The sequence below is a fragment of the Corythoichthys intestinalis genome, unplaced genomic scaffold (genome assembly GCF_030265065.1).
Source record: "Corythoichthys intestinalis isolate RoL2023-P3 unplaced genomic scaffold, ASM3026506v1 HiC_scaffold_23, whole genome shotgun sequence".
Lineage (NCBI taxonomy): Eukaryota > Metazoa > Chordata > Actinopteri > Syngnathiformes > Syngnathidae > Corythoichthys > Corythoichthys intestinalis.
In genome coordinates this window covers 2,403,267-2,420,582 of record NW_026651592.1, presented here as the reverse complement: position 1 = coordinate 2,420,582, position 17,316 = coordinate 2,403,267, and the positions used below count along the sequence as shown (strand labels likewise).

Below are 17,316 nucleotides of genomic sequence, written 5' to 3'. Positions count from 1 at the left end.
TCTTCGTTTTCGTTTTGCTCGTTGTGAATAGTTCCCACTCGACGGGCTGACTGGTCCTTCTCAAGCCATTTATATAGCTATTGGGGAAAAATACTTGGATAAAAAGAATATCCTGTAAAAATATTGGAGTAGAGAGACTGAAACAATGACATTTTGCGGCTCTCTTTGTCGCGTTTTCCTCGTTCTGAATAATTCCCCCTCAATGGGCTGAATAGTAAAACCGATGAGCCCAGTCTACCGCTGACGTCATCCACCTGTTGGGGACGCTAAAGCCCTATAATCGTAGGCGTGGCTAACTGGCAGATTAAAAGAGTAATTTCTCGTCATCTGCGCTTTGCTAAATTGTTGTATATAGTCGAATTGTCTCAAAATATGATTCTAATTCACATAATAATGCCATTTAAGACTTTTTTTCTCGTGTCATATACTCTTTAAAGGCTAAGGCAACATTGCATATTCTCTCTTGCCAAGATGAGAAAACAGATCTGAACGTGTGTGTTTCAAAACAAGCAACCTTTAAGACTGGATAGGACACTAGTGAGTTGGGGGGTGCAGCATGTCACAGACAGACACTGCTACGATGCAGACTAACTCCACATAAAAATGTTTCATATTGTGAACATGTGATGGAAACTATCACGCATTTTCAGCTCGTTCTCATCTCGTCAGATGAAAACTGGCATTCGTCTTATTTTTTTTAGTCTCCAAAGACACAATTGAAAGACACATCAAAAGACAAATGATCAAAATATTTTCATTCATCATCATTGACGAAAACAACACTGCGTGGCAGCCCTTGATGGCAGGCGCAATAGCCTTCCGAAGAAAACCCGAACTACTGTGTGACACATGTCAAAAGGTTTGACACACCTTCAGTAGGAGGTATTTTAAACAAGATTTCCTTCTTGTGCTAAATTAATGCATATAGTTATTTTATTTTAAAGAGACTATACAATAGAGATGATCCCGATCGATCGGGTCCGATCACGTCATTTTCAAAGTATGGGAATCGGCAAAAAAATATCGGCCATGCCTTTTTTTAATATATATATATATATATTATTTTTTTTTTTTTAAATTAAATTGTTTTCTAATTGTATTTAACGTTACAAACATAATATGTTACACTCATCCAGAGTCTTTAGTTAGGCTTAAGGTAGGGTTATCAAATTTATCCCTATAACGGCGGTAATTAATTAAAAAAAAAAAAGTAAATCACGTCAAAAATATTTAACTCAATTAATGCATGCGCTGCACGACCCACCCACGCATTGTCGTGCTCAATCTGTAATGGTGCCGTCTTACCTATATAGAGAGATAAAAGGCAGCGTAAAATGAGTAGAGTGAATTTTGGTAGCCTTTGGAGCCTTTGTTTAATTGGCTAAAGCCTTACAATCCCTCTCCCTACGATTAGAAATATCATGGGAAACAATGTGGGGAAGCAAGGTAGCAATTGATCTTTTTCTTAACACGTTATGTTATTTCCCAACGCAGAGAAGATATATCAATTGGTAGCACTACGCACAGTCATTGTTCCACTTCCCATCATGCATTTGGGCATGGCTACAGTATAATTTACTGAAAGCTCAACAAATACACTGGATGGCAATATTTAGTCACAATATACAAAGTCACAAGTGTTTCTATCCGTGGATCCCTCTCACAGAATGAATGTTAATAATGTAAATGCCATCTTGAGGATTTATTGTCATAATAAACAAATACAGTACTTATGTACTGTATGTTGAATGTATATATTTGTCTGAGTTTTATTCATTTTTTTCCTTAATGCATTGCCAAAATGTATATGATCGAGAAAATTTATCGGAAATGATTGGAATTGAATCGGGAGCAAAATAAAAAGCAATCGGATCGGGAAATATCGGGATCGGCAGATACTCAAACTAAAACGATCGGGATCGGATCGGGAGCAAAAAAACATGATTGGAACAACCCGACTATACAGTGTTTATCACTTTTATTTTTACTTGCGACTGCTACCTAGGGCCTCAAGCGTAACTGCAGCAAATGCGTGGCCCGCGTGCTTGTACAAGCAGGAACATAAGGCAACAGGCATTTGGCCCATCAGATCAGCACCAGAAACGTCAAAACAGCAAACATATTTTTTTACCGTGAGTAGCAAGTCTTAAGTGGGTTAAAAAAGTGGTGTTTTTCTGAAAATTCTGTAGTCCTTTTAAGTGACTCACATCAAATTACTGTAATATACAAAAACGAATTAGACTTGTAAGTTTATGTACCAACTTAAATTGATATGCTAAAAGAAATACATAATTCCCATGCCATTTAGGCTCAAAGTATTCATGGTGGTTATGTTAGGGTTTTTTGAAGACAAATTCTCCCCTTCAAGGGGTTCATGAACCCCAAAAATGTTCCTCAGCCCTAGCATCAGTATGCCAGCAGCTTGTGTACGTTCCACAGTGCTCACACAGAAATGGAGACAAATCCTCATGGTGCATTTTGCCGGATAAGAAATCCATTTACCAAATGAAGTGTAACAGCTAATGTGTGTGAGGAGAGAAACAACTACGCTGTGGGCTCTCAAGCTTAGCAGAGGTATGACCCTATCTCCGCCTCCCCCCAAAAAGATGACCGAGCAAGTTCGGTAAACATATTACGCCGGCAAACAGGGAGCGTAATTTGGCCCGCTGAGCACCAGGCAATTTGTTTTAACTTTTTAGCTGCTGCTGGTACACACAAAGGTTGGACAAGCCTGTTTGTTAGTTATGAGTAATGGAGTCGCAGCTTTTAAACATATCATTCAATTTTCTGGTTGGATCTAATTCTCCTTTATTTACTGAAAATTGTGTTTCTTTGCTGTTCTTTGCAATGAAAAGCAATGAAACATCAACGTTGGAGCCCAGAGGTAGGATGGTGGTTTCACCTTGTCATATAATAAAAGGAAATTGGAGGTAGTGAATATTCTTACTTTGTGGTCCATTTGGCTTTCTGCTATTTCTTTTTTTTTTTCTCTCTCTATTTTTGGAAAAAGAAAAACGGAAAACAAGACTAATTCCGTTTTTAGGTGTGTCAACAAAATTAGGTTAATACTAGGGCTGTCAAACGATTAACATTTTTAATCGAGTTAACCCCTTAACGCCGAATGTCGCGATTCGGCATCATACCGTTCCCGCTTTGAAAGCGGCCAAAATATCGTCTGCCTTTGTTCACTGCTGGTACATTAATGTCAAACACATGCCTAGGAACCTTTTTCAAGCATTAGTTTCAGTCGTGTCCGACCAGAGACAACACCGCTTCCTTTTCCGGACCGTGATATTCAAGATGAAAGCCAAGTCGAAGTCCTGCGCACCAACTTGACTAATTCATTCAATTCAAGGTAAGTCAGCTAAAATAAAAAAATATGTACCGTCTTATTGTATACTTGTGTTGCTAACACGATGAGATAGAGTTTCTATGATGAGTATTTTTGAAGCTCTATGACGATTTTGGTTTGTAGCGCTATCGCTACAGCCGGCATCATCGGAAAAGCACCTCCCCCCTCCCCCGCCACCCCGCAAACGTAAATGCGTTGTTTGTCGAAGGTTTGCAACACTCGGACGCATTTTATCTATAAACTATCACTCTCGTTATCATCTGTAAACATTACAAAAGTAATGTGTTGCACAAAAAAGGGCATTTGTGGTTACTATTTTTCTGTAGAACAAATAAATGAACGCATCCTTTATATGCAACGGTGCACACGGGTGCCTCCATGTCGTTCCACTTTTAGACAGGTTTTATTCAGACATTGCCACACTTGTTGTCATCTGTAGACATAATAAACATAACGTATTGCATAAACAATGTCATTGCTATTGATTATTTTTCTTATTTATATATAATGAAAAATGACCACAGCATGAGCTGATAACTATCAAACAGAAGCAAATGTATGTATGTTGATGGTTTTCAACACATTTTGTTTTGAAATTATAACAGTAATTTCTTTACCTTATTTTTCTGCAGAAATACAAATGAATGCAGCAGCTTTTTACGCAAAGCTAGCACACCGGGCCAAACCACCTCCTGTTGAGAGTGCTCTCAGTGAGAGTGAGGGCAGCGATGAGGAGTACAATCCTAATAAAGCAAGTGAAGGTGAGTTTGTGTCAAGTTTGAGCTTGTTTGACATCTATGGATGTAACTATGTGAACACACTGAAAAGATAAAAATGTTTGGTGTTTCCTAAAGAGATTTATTATTTTCTGCACCAGGTGATGAAAGCAGCAGCAATGACTCTACAGTGGACATTAGCAGCAGTGAGGAAGATGATGATGATCCGCCTCATCCACCTCCAACCACCAGTGCTGCACCTGCAAGACCTGCAAGAGCTACATCAAGGGCAGATCGAGCCTAAAGCAATATATCCAAAAAAAAGCCATCCAAATTGGGATACAAGATTTTTGTACTGTGCGACACAAGAGGTCTGGTGCACTCATTTGACATATTCACAGGGAAAATAGATCCGGTACCAGGCCAACCAGACATAGGAGCCAGTGGTAACATTGTGCTCAAGCTTGCACAAGTCATTCATCCTGCTGTTCTTTGATAACTGGTTCTCATCTGTAGATCTGTTTGTTGCTCTTGCAAAAAAGGGCATACCTGCACTTGGGACCGTGCAGCACAATCGCCTGCGTGGGTGCTGTTTCAGTGCAGACTCATAGATGAAGAAGAAGCGAAGAGGGACATTTGAAGAGCAAGAGGCTCTTGTGGACAATGTCTGCATAAGAGCAGTCAAATGGTTTGACAATAGAGGGGTGATTGTTGCCAGCACATTTGCCAGTGCCTTGCCTGTTATGATAAAAATCATCTTTTATTTATTTATTTACATCATATGTCTTCTAGTCTGATTAAAAATGTGATGTACATCTGTGTTTAAACAAAAACAATAATTGTTTTTCAGAATTTCACAAGCAGTGAAAAAAGTTGTTGCGATAAAAGTGTGTTCAGACCTGAGATGGGAATGTGCCTTTTTTGCCATTTGTTTTCCTTAATTGCCTGTTGTCGCTAATCGGCATCATACCTAAATGTATGACTATTTTATGGGCTATATTCAAATTAACACTTTCAATTTAATTTAGCATCTATTTGAAAGTAAAAACACACCCCAATTATTTTTTTTATTATTGGAAAAAAAATTAGGCATTAAGGGGTTAATTACAGCCTAAAAATTAATTAATCGCAATTCAAACCATCTATAAAATATGCCATATTTTTCTGTAAATAATTGCTGGAATGAAAAGACACAAGGCGGATATATACATTCAACATACGGTACATAAGTACTGTATTTGTTTATTATAACAATAAATCAACAAGATGCCATTAACATTATTGACATTCTCTTAAAGCGATCCATGGATAGAAAAACTTGTACTTCTTAAAAGATAAATGTTAGTACAAGTTATAGAAATTTTATATTAAAACCCCTCTTAATGTTTTCGTTTTATTAAAATTTGTAAAATTTTCAATCAAAAAATAAACTAGTGGCTCGCCATTGTTGATGTCATTACACCATGCTCACTCCCCAAACCCATAAAATCATTTGGACCCAAGCGCCAGCAGAGGGCGCCAAACAACAAAAAACAGGTAACAAGTAACAAACGGAGATTACACTGCTGTCATTTTAATCTGAGCGGGGCATGTGCGTTAATTGCGTCAAATATTTTAACGTGATTAATTAAAAAAATTAATTACCGCCCGTTAACGCGATAATTTTGACAGCCCTAGTTAATACATCATCTTCCGTTTCCTGATTCGAAAATGTAAAATGAGCCTCTATTCGATCTTTCATTATGAGTGTGTTTAACACGTGATGGGAAATAAAATACACCCATTATTTTTTTTACCCCATGGAAGTTTTGCCTGAACTCGGGAGATGTTCTTCTGATGCTTCTTAGGCCATGTCCACACGTAGCAGGATTGGCGAATTCTGCGCTTGTGGCTCCATCATGTGGACACTGGTAACCGAAGATTTACGTCACTGGCTGCGACAAATTTTGTCCTCACGTCACACATGAGACCAATTTTTACATTTAGAGTATTAGGCTCGAGCGTTTACGTCACAGCAGCACGGGATCATGCGAGATTTGCGACAACGCAGCCATTTCGGAAGCACGTCTGCATCACGGGACATTTAAACTTAACGGCAAATACAATTCAACTACGAGTGCCAAAGATGGAAAAAAGTGAGGAAAACTTGCCAGTACAGAGACAAACTTGTTACCACGGCGAAGGACAGATATGTGAGCAATTTTAAGGATGTGAACAATGTTGACCCTTACGAGCAAGCCGAACACAAATGGAATAAAGATGTCGACAAGCTTCCACCACTACGCGAAATGGACATTATGCTGTATTTAGTGTTTGGTGTAAGTTACTACACTCATCAGCAATTCCGAAACTACAAATCGCTACAAAGCTACGAACAGTTTTGCTGTGGATGGGTGCAGGAGCTACACATTATGACCATAGTAAACGGCAACACCATCTTTCAAGCAAAGGTAGGCAATGTGTGTTTACATTAGTCTGTGACCATGGATGTACAAATTTTTTGTTGCAGAAAATGTAGCCTGTGTACAAATTCTTTGCCACTCTCTCACATCAAAATATTACAGCTTTTTCATTTAGCAACAACAGGAATTATGTCTTATGAAGACAATGCACATGTATGCATGCTAGTTGTTTAGCTGTAGCTATAGCTAACAACAGGCCGACTTAGGGCACAAAGTTACCGAAATTTGCGTAAACAAACGAAATTAACTTACCGGAGTGGAAGTGCATAGAGCAAACTCTGTGTGTAACTGGAGACTCAAACGTTATGCCTTTCCTTCTGATCGAAGCCACCCATGCCATTCTTCGACGTTTGGTAAGTTCAGATATGACCTTTCCCTCGCCTTTTCTCCATGTAGAGATCCGGAAGAAACTCAATGGTGTTCCGTCGAGCTGTACATTCTCCTTTCTATTCGATCGGTTGTTGCAATTCTTTACCGCACAATAATTTCCAACCATTTTTAAAGAGCCACCTGTGTTGAAATGCCTCACTGTTTATGTTTCCCGCTTCCAAAATGGCGATAGCGGCGGAAACCTCGCGAGTGCCACGTCATACGCTCGAGCCTAATATTAAATAGGCGCTTTTTTGCTTACATTTTTTTTTTTTTTACAAACTCTTGCTGTGCTTCTTATCGAATAATGGGTATTTTGGACAATTATTTTATTGTTTTGAATGTACTTAAAAATGAATCCAAGCGGTTGGCTGTGGAAGTTTTTTTTTTTTTTTTCTCTACACAAACGTGCAGGTGTGGACGCAATTATTTTTCCTCGACGTATTGGGGCAGGATCCTCATTTAAAAAAAAAAAAAAAAAAATATGCTGTTACGTGTGGACATGGCCTTTGTCTGCAGTTGCATCGGGGTCTCAATGACCTCTGGTGCTAAAATTAGCTAGTTCTACCATTTTGAAACTTTGTGATAACACACCTGAAAAATTATGTAGACCTTTTCCAGTGTCATAAATATTTCCCATCACGAAACAATACTTATATGACTCAACACTGCTCCTCCTAATAAATAAAATATAATTAACAACCACAATGGTTGTATATCAAACTCCCATGTGATTCATTAAAAATGTTCAAATCATAAGGACACTCAGATTCCTATTCTTAATGTCTAAACAGCTGAACAGGACAGGTTTAAAAGAAAAAATCCTGATAATCTGATATACTGTAGTATTAGCACGAGGGATGTCCCGATTAAAGGGGGGCCGGGGTGCATAGTCCCCCTGGTGGTCGAAAATTTAATTGCATGTAGATAATTTTCCCATATATAGATTAAAATTAAGATTTTGCAAGTTGTAAAGCAGCAAAACAAACAACAAAAATGAATAAATGAAAAAAAAAAAAATTATAATAGGTCAAAATTATTTTTCGAACCGATCATGTGACTCGCACCTTAGAGACGGTCATATGTTTTGCTTAGCCAAAACCGTCTGAGGACAGACGATGCAAGATGGATATACGTAATTTTTTCAAAGCTAAGCTTTCAAAAGTGACAACAACTACTGAGCGAGAACCACAGATTGAAAATGTGGACCATAAAATGACGGAGAGCATCGCCAAAATGGTGAGCGGGGTTTCAGTTTGCCCCACTAAAGCCGTTAACAAACAAAAAAATGCTCATTTTCAACGTATGATTATACATATTCCTGGCTGGAATATTCAGTCAAAAAGGATGTGGCGTCTACTTCTCCACTCGGTAAAACAGAAAAACGCGCGCGCTCACACATGCCCTCACACACAGCTGGGACGCCTATATGTATGAGTATGGGCTAAGCTACTATCAGAACATGCACAGTGGGGCAAATAAGGATTTAGTCAACCACCAATTGTGCAAGTTCTCCTACTTGAAAAGATTAGAGAGGACTGTAAATGTCAACATGGGTAAACCTCAACCATGAGAGAAAGAATGTGGAAAAAAAAACCAGAAAATCACATTGTTTGATTTTTAAAGAATTAATTTCCAAATTAGACTGGAAAATAAGTATTTGGTCACCTACAAACAAGCAAGATTTCTGGCTATCAGAGAGCTCTAGCTTCTTCTAACGAGGTTTAAGGAAGCTCCACTCGTGACCTGTATTAATGGCACCTGTTTTAACTCATTATCGGTATAAAAGACACCTGTCCACTACCTCAGTCAGTCACACTCCAAACTCCACTACGGCCAAGACCAAAGAGCTTTCGAAGGACACCAGAGACAAAATTGTAGACCTGCACCAGGGTAGTAAGACTGAATCTGCAATAGGTAAAACGCTTGGTGTAAAGAAATCAACTGTGGGAGCAATTATTAAAAAAATGGAACTCATACAAGACCACTGATAATCTCCCTCGATCTGGGGCTCCATGCAAGATCTCACCCCGCGGCGTCAAAATGATAACAAGAACGGTGAGCAAAAATCCCAGAACCACACGGGGAGACCTAGTGAATGACCTACCGAAAACTGGGACCACAGTAACAAAGGCTACTATCAGTAACACAATGAGCTCCAGGGACTCAAATCCTGCACTGCCAGACGCGTCCCCTGCTGAAGAAATTACACGTTCAGGCCCGTCTGTGGTTCGCTAGAGAGCATTTGGATGCTCCAGACGAGGACTGGGACAATGTGTTATGGTCAGATGAAACCAAAATATAACTTTTTTGTAGAAACACAGGTTCTCGTGTTTGGAGGAGAAAGAATACCGAATTGCATCCAAAGAACACCATACCCATTGTGACGCATGGGGGTGCAAAATTTATGCTGTTTTCTGAAAAGGGACCAGGACGACTGATCTGTGTAAAGGAAAGAATGAATGGGGCCATGTATCGAGAGATTTTGAGTGAAAATCTCCTTCCATCAGCAAGGGTATTGAAGATGAGACATGGCTGGGTCTTTCAGCATGAAAATCATCCCAAACATACAGCCAGGGCAACAAAGGAGTGGCTTCGTAAGAAGCATTTCAAGCTCATGGAGTGGCCTAGCCAGTCTCCAGATCTCAACCCCATAGAAAATCTTTGGAGGCAGTTGAAAGTCTGTGTTGCGCAATGAAAGCCCCAAAACATCACTGCTCTTGAGGAGATCTGCATGGAGGAATGGACCAAAATACCAGCAACAGTGAGTGAAAAGCTTGTGAAGAGTTACAGAAAACGTTTGGCCTCCGTTATTGCCAACAAGGGGTACGTAACAAAGTATTGAGATGAACTTTTGGTATTGACCAAATACTTATTTTCCACCATGATTTGCAAATACATTCTTTAAAAATCAAACAATGTTGTTTTCTGTTATTTTTTTCCACATTCTGTCTCTCATGGTCGAGGTTTACCCATTATGACAATTACAGGCTTCTCTAATATTTTCAAGTGGGAGAACTTGCACAATTAGTGGTTGACTAAATAGGAGTGAAATGAAACTGGGAGCTTATATACACACAGAGACAAGGGGTAATGAGACAACAAGGAACAGATGGGCGACACAGAAGGATGCAGGGTGGCGATACACTAGGAGTAGGCACAACAGGTGAAATCAAAAGGGAATCACATGAACACACTAGGAGGGAACCAACACAAACCTAACACTTTATCTTATAAGTTAATTTTACTGCTGACACTGTGTTTCAGGGTCATCAACATGTTTTGCCCGCCACAAAAAGTTAAATTCCGTTTATGATTGAGTCCACTCAAATCCACTCACGCTGCTGAGAACAGCCACTCGCTTATACAATGAGTTGCCACAGCACACTACTGCTAGTGTTTAACAAGCTAAACGATGATTGACACATTTGGGCCTTTGTTCGTAGAGCGACTATGCTTCTGTGGCAAGATCAAAGCAACAAACCTGTCAAACAGCAGAAGGAAGGTGTTATTGAAAGAGTTGGTACGCTCCATCTTTCACTGGAGATAGGACACGAAAGGAATGCATTCTTGTGCTTTCTTAATCAAGGCTTTCGTGAACAACTCACCTCAACTGTGTCTTCCTTTCTGCACATGTAACTGAAGGGTTACATGCAGAAATCAAGTTTTTGTGGTGCTGCCACCTACATATTGGGAATGCTTACTACATCGGCAAATTGGAGGTTTCTTGCAGTTTTGCTCTTCAGTGTGAACACAGTTTTCCCCACAAAAAATGGTAATTTAAAGAACAAATTAAAATAATGGCAAATCACCACTTTTGCGTTATTATGTAAGATCACTGTCTTAGAAAAAAAATGGAATTGCCAAAAGATAAATTTACCCTTCGTTCGTGTAAACCCATATTTGTTTGTCCGAGCGATCTAGCTTTATCTTAGGGGCAGTTTACATGGAGACTCTGCAACACGAAGACGCAATGACTGAGCAGCAGAATGGCCTCGCGTACATATGGTGTCGGCGAAGACGAAAAATTCTGAATCCTGCCTCCACAGTGCAAGAATTCAATTACGGGGGTCGCAGCGCTCATATGAATGGAAACCGCCTTCGCTTCGATGACGTAGACACTCGCACACGTCAGATGGGCGGGCGCAGCGGTGCTATTAAACATTAAAAACAGCAAATGGCGGAATGTCGTCTTTAATTTACTGTTTTAATAATATTTTAAATTTAAATATGTTGAATGTTTCCATTTTTTTGTGCCTTTTGGAGCAAAAGGAAAATGCCATTGCTTGGGGTGGGCGGGCATGTTTTTTTCCAGGCTCAGGAGCTTGGTGAGGTCAAAGTGCCCGCTGTCGCCTTGTAAATCTGCACTGCCCTCTAGGGCCTGGCATTAATACTACATCGTTTTCATGTGGAATTGCGGCATTGTTCGAATGGAGATGGAACCATATAAATGCAAATTTGAAATTTGTCGTATTCTCGGAGAGTCACCATGTAAACGGCCCCTTAGGCTAGCATGCTTAGACTAGTATTCAAAGTAGTTCCACTGATGACGCTGGTTAGTTTGTGTTAAATGATAACTACCGAATACAGTAGTTTATGTTACATGGGTACATGAATGTGCATGCTAAATTTATGGCGTCTGTTTTTAGTGTTTTACCGCCATCTTTTGGCATTTTTACCCAATTACAAATGCTGCTTCGGGCTGCGTGTCAATTATTTACGAGTTTTTGCCATTCATGGTGGGGCTAATGTGCTTTTATATTTTCTGACTCAGCAAGATTGTGCGACTTGACTAACGACTCGCTTGAAGTCTTGCTTGATTTGTGCAGCAGTAACTTGAAATTTACGACTTGAGACATACTTCTGACTACCGCACACGAGACTTATTCCCACCTCTGAACGACAGAGATAAGGCACAAGTCATTGATTGTTACAAGACTTAAGCTGCTAAGATTTTAGAGTTGCTTCAGGGAATCTGTCTTTTAATCATCGAAAGTGAGACTGACACCTTAGCAACATGAAAAAGACAATCAGCGGTGCCATCTCGATCGTCAGGAAACTCAATTATCACAAAGCACGACGTAACGCAACAGCACTGCTCTTTTAATTTCAAGATTAAAGCCCGGAAGATTCTCTCTCTCTTAATGACACCAAGATTCGCCGCGCCAGCACAACTGTGACAATAGCAGCCGAGAGCACGAGAATCAAACAGATGACAAAATGAAAGGGAAAAAAAACATCTAAGTGTGTGCGCCTGTTGTCAAAATGCTACTTTAATCTCAGCAAAAAGGACGTTTGTGCTTCATGCGCCTTGAAATCCTTTTTCATCTTATTAGCCCAAAGACCTGAAATGCTCCTCTACAGCTCCCAAAAAACAATCAAAAAGAAACAAAACGACACTTTTCTTGTCAAATTGTCCATGGAAGAAAGTGGTCCTACAAAGCCTCCCTGGAGGACTTCATCTTCTCCAGTTCTGAGCTGCGACGCCATCGATCGCCTGGGTTTGTGCTAAATTCGTCTTCGCAACATGCCTGACAGTTGCCCTCGAAAAAAACCTTTTGATGAGCTTCCACTTGCGCAGTTAGAGAAAATGGAGTGAAGTGACACGTATGTGGATCAACCTAAAAGACAGACCATTACATGTGTCACCATACTCTTAAAAAGAAATGTGGGAAAAGCGAAAAAGGTCAGACATGTAATGTTTTCTTTTGTGCTATTTTAAAGCTATAATGATTACATTCCAAGACATATGCAATTGTACCACAATTAAAACAGCTATCTGGTGGCATATGAAAATATCTGTGACATTTTTAGGGCAAAATGCACCTAGGATCAAGAGTCACAGCATGCTTTTTAGCCTGTGGACCTTGCATATTATTTTCGTTCTGTTCTAACGGCGGTGACCTAACTCCATTTTTTTCCCCTCCGAAAAGTGAATGAAACGCTTAAGAATTTTAACATCTATTTACTGTAATAACTTAGCCTCGTGGGATGCAGCCAGTTTTTCACTATAATATTCATTGATTGTGACATTTAGCCTATACACAGAGGTACAGTTGGGCAAATATGTATTTAGTCAACCACCAATTGTGCAAGTTCTCCTACTTGAAAAGATTAGAGAGGCCTGTAATTCTCAACATGATTAAACCTGAACCATGAGAGACAGAATGTGGAAAAAAAACAGAAAATCACATTGCTTGATTTTTAAAGAATTTATTTCCAAATTAGAGTGGAAAATAAGTATTTGGTCACCTACAAACACGCAACATTTCTGGCTGTCAAAGAGGTCTAACTTCTTCTAATGAGGTCTAATGAGGCTGCACTCGTTACCTGTATTAATGGCACCTGTTTAATTCATTATCGGTATAAAAGACACATGTCCACAATCTCAGTCAGTCACACTCCAAACTCCACTATGCCCAAGACCAAAGAGCTGTGGAAGGATAGAGACAAAAGAAGACATACAAGACCACTGATAATCTCCTTCGATGTGGGGCTCCATGCAAGATCTCACCCCGTGGTGTCAAAATGATAACAAGAACAGTGAGCAAAAATCCCAGAACCAAGCGTTTTCTGTAACTCTTCACAAGCTTTTCACACAGTTGCTGGTATTTTGGCCCATTCCTCCATGCAGATCTCCTCTCGAGCAGTGATGTTTTGGGGCTGTCGTTGGGCAACACGGACTTTCAAATCCCTCCACAGATTTTCTATGGGGTTGAGATCTGGAGACTGGCTAGGCCACTCCAGGACCTTGAAATGCTTCTTACGAAGCCACTCCTTTGTTGCCCTGGCTGTGTGTTTGGGATTATTGTCATGCTGAAAGACCCATCAGAGCCTCATCTTCAATGCCCTTGCTGATGGAAGGAGATTTTCACTCAGAATTTCTCGATACATGGCCCCATTCATTCTTTCCTTGACACAGATCAGGCGACCTGGTCCCTTTGCAAAAAAACAGCCCCAAAGCATGGTGTCTCCAGCCCCATGCTTCACAGTGGCTATGGTGTTCTTCGGATGGAATTTAGTATTCAAACTCCTCCAAACACGAGAACCTGTGTTTCTATCAAAAAGTTCTATTTTGGTTTCATCTGACCGTAACACATTCTCCCAGTCCTCTTCTGGATCATCCAAATGTTCTCTAGCCAACCGCAGACGGGCCTGGACGTGTACTTTCTTCAGCAGGGGGACACGTCTGGAAGTGCAGGATTTGAGTCCCTGGCGGCGCATTGTGTTACTGATAGTAGCCTTTGTTACTATGGTCCCAGCTCCCTGTAGGTCATTCACTAGGTCCCCCCGTGTGGTTCTGGGATTTTTGCTCACCATTCTTGTTATCATTTTGACGCCATGGAGGGAGATCTTGCATGGAGCCCAAGATGGAGGGAGATTATCAGTGGTCTTGTATGTCTTCCATTTTCTAATAATTGCTCCCACAGTTGATTTCTTTACACCAAGTGTTTTACCTATTGCAGATTCTTCCCAGCCTGATGCAGGTCTACAATTTTGTCTCTGGTGTCCTTCAACAGCTCTTTGGTCTTGGCCATAGTGGAGTTTGGAGTGTGACTGACTTGTGGACAGGTGTCTTTTATGCCGATAATGAGTTAAAACAGGTGCCATTAATACAGGTAATGAGTGGAGCCTCGTTAGACCTCGTTAGAAGTTAGACCTCTTTGACAGCCAGAAATCTTGCTTGTTTGTAGGTGACCAAATACTTATTTTCCACTCTAATTTGGAAATAAATTCTTTAAAAATCAAACAATACGATTTTCTGTTTTTTTTATTTTCCACATTCTGTCTCTCACTGTTGAGGTTTACACATGTTGACAATTACAGGCCTCTCTAATCTTTTCAAGTAGGAGAACTTGCACAATTGGTGGTTGACTAAATACTTATTTGCCCCACTGTATGTGGATATGTCAAAAAGTGAAGGTAGTGGAATGCTCAATCAAATGTGACTGAATGCTGTTGTTCATGGTAGAACCGGAAGCAATCTGGGGTCTGCTGAATCACACTCACACAAGCCCGAAATTCCCGGCAGGCAAACGTTAAACAGTCGGCCTTTTAGCGTCCCGAGAGGAGCTCTCAAGGTCAAAGCCGTCCAGGAAGAATGGATAACAAAAGTGTCTAAACATTCTCCAGAGGAGCGCTGAAGCTTTTATTGAATCTCTTCCCAAGTGTCTTTAAATGTTCCATCGAGGAGCTCACGTGTGACACTCTCATGTGCGGCTTACGTAACGGCAAACATCCCCTGCAGCCAGTCGCACGGAAAATGTTGTCTTCAGCTCAGTGAGGCGTGCCAGCCTCTGACAGCCATTACTGCCGCTTCCTTGTACTACTTTGAGCATGAGTACAATTTCAATGAGTCCTATAGTTGGAAAACGAGTCTTGAGAAAATTGAAATGAGCGAAAACAAAATATCTCAGCAACCTATTTCCAGCTTTATGTTTTCAGATACGTAAACATATTTGAGCTAGCTCAGATCAAACTGATCTCCTTCTGTAGCATCTATTAATAAGCTGCCAACACCAACGTAGCCTCAGGCAGACAAATACCGCAAACCGAACAAGGTTCGTTATTCTCGTATTTGTTCAACTTTTCCTGCACCTGAAAAGTCTGTGAGCAAACTTCCTGAACAGTCACAGTCTGTGCTCCGCCTTGAGTATGCAAAAAGATATTTAATCATGCTATTTGGCTGGAAAATCTGAAAAGACGCCACGCGCTATCAACGATATGAGCATCATTTATCACAACTAACGCGCTGCCGGTGTGCTTCATCATTTTTCTTACCTTTTTTCCTTTGGTCGCATTCCGCGAAACTCGACAGTAAAAAGCCACATTAAACAAAAAAGTATTCAATCCGGGTGCCATATTTCTTCCTGTTCTTTTTTTTTTTTTTGTCTGCAGGTCCGCTTCATTGAATGATGCCATTATCTTGTCAAATAGAAGATTGAAGTTGAAATTAATAATGAGAACGTTGCTCGTCAGTTTGGGGGATAATAGACAGACATAAATCCAAGGTCGTAGGTTTGGTCTCAACATTGGAAGGGACGATATAACAGAATAACCTGCATGTGTACTTTTTGCTTGGGAAGGGACATTATTAAACCCAAACAGATTGGGTGAATGGGGGTCAGGGCTACATTTCTCATTAATATGAACCTAATTAATTGATAGGCAAAAAGATCAATGCAAAATAAATCTGTTTTGACTTATGCTATACACTCAAAAAAATGGAGTGTTGAACTGACATAAAAAAATTATGGAAAGAATTTGCACCTGATAATACTGCTTTCCTTCAGCATTTAGCAATTGTGTCCTTTTAACATAAAGCACACGTCTCACCAACATTAGGCACTTATGTTGCGTGAACATAACGCACTCTTGTTGAGCCAACATAAGGCACTCATGTTGACCCCAAAATACATGTTGAACCGACATTAAAGAAATACATAATTTGCACCTGATTAAATTGCTTTCCTTCAGTATTAAGCAATTGTGTTCTTTTAACATAAAGCACACATGTTGAACCAACATAAGGCACAACTACGGCTGTCAAATTTATCGTGTTAACGGGCGGTAATTTTTTTTTAAAATGAATCATGTTAAAATATTTAACGCATGCACGGAATGACCCACTCATGCATTGTCGCAAACAGACTACAATGGCGCCATTCTACGCATATATAGAGTTAAGTGTGACAAGTGAGTGGAGTGGATGCAGACATTCATTTGGACCGTGCTTTTATTCATCTAAAGCTTTGACGTGTCTTCCACAAAAAATACTAACTATTGAGGCAAGCAATGTGGGGAAGACTATCAGGATATTACTCTTTTTCTTAACACCCAACATTGTACACAACACAGAGACGATATAGTATTTGCAACCGCTACAAACAGTCATGGTTACCCACTTCCCATCATGCATTTGGGCAGAACAGTTTTGTCACTACATTATCTTTTACTGAAAGCTCAACAAATACACTACATGGCAATATTTAGTCACAATATACAAACTCACATTTATCCTTTAACAATCTATCCGTGGATCCCTTTCACAGAAAGAATATTAATAATGTTAATGCCATCTTGTGGCTTTATTGTTATAATCAGGGGTGCACATAAATTTTTTTGCCCAGGTTCTCAGAGGAGGACTTGGAGATGTGACTTGGTCCTCATTGAGCTTGAGAGCCAACCCGCCTGATGCGATAAATTTATGACAAGCTTTACTTAGAGCCAATTAACTTTAATTAATTATATTAATTAATGCTTGATTAACATCAACTGGCACAACAAAATTGCCATTACTTTGAAATGTAAAGAAATAAAAAGCACCAATTCAAAATAAAGGGCATTATGCGGCTCCCACATTAACTGCAAGCCTTTTTAAAAGTGGGATGTCCTCCTCTTAAGACCTTATTGAACG

General features: G+C 39.9%; 1 long non-coding RNA gene across 1 annotated transcript; it reads left to right on the top strand.

The window, feature by feature from the left end:
* The first annotated feature begins 3,296 nt into the window (after window positions 1–3,296).
* On the top strand, window positions 3,297–4,796 carry LOC130911221 (uncharacterized). Its single transcript, XR_009061994.1, has 3 exons — window positions 3,297–3,355; window positions 3,985–4,113; window positions 4,230–4,796. It is a non-coding gene; the product is annotated as an uncharacterized LOC130911221 (long non-coding RNA).
* The last annotated feature ends 12,520 nt before the right edge of the window (window positions 4,797–17,316 follow it).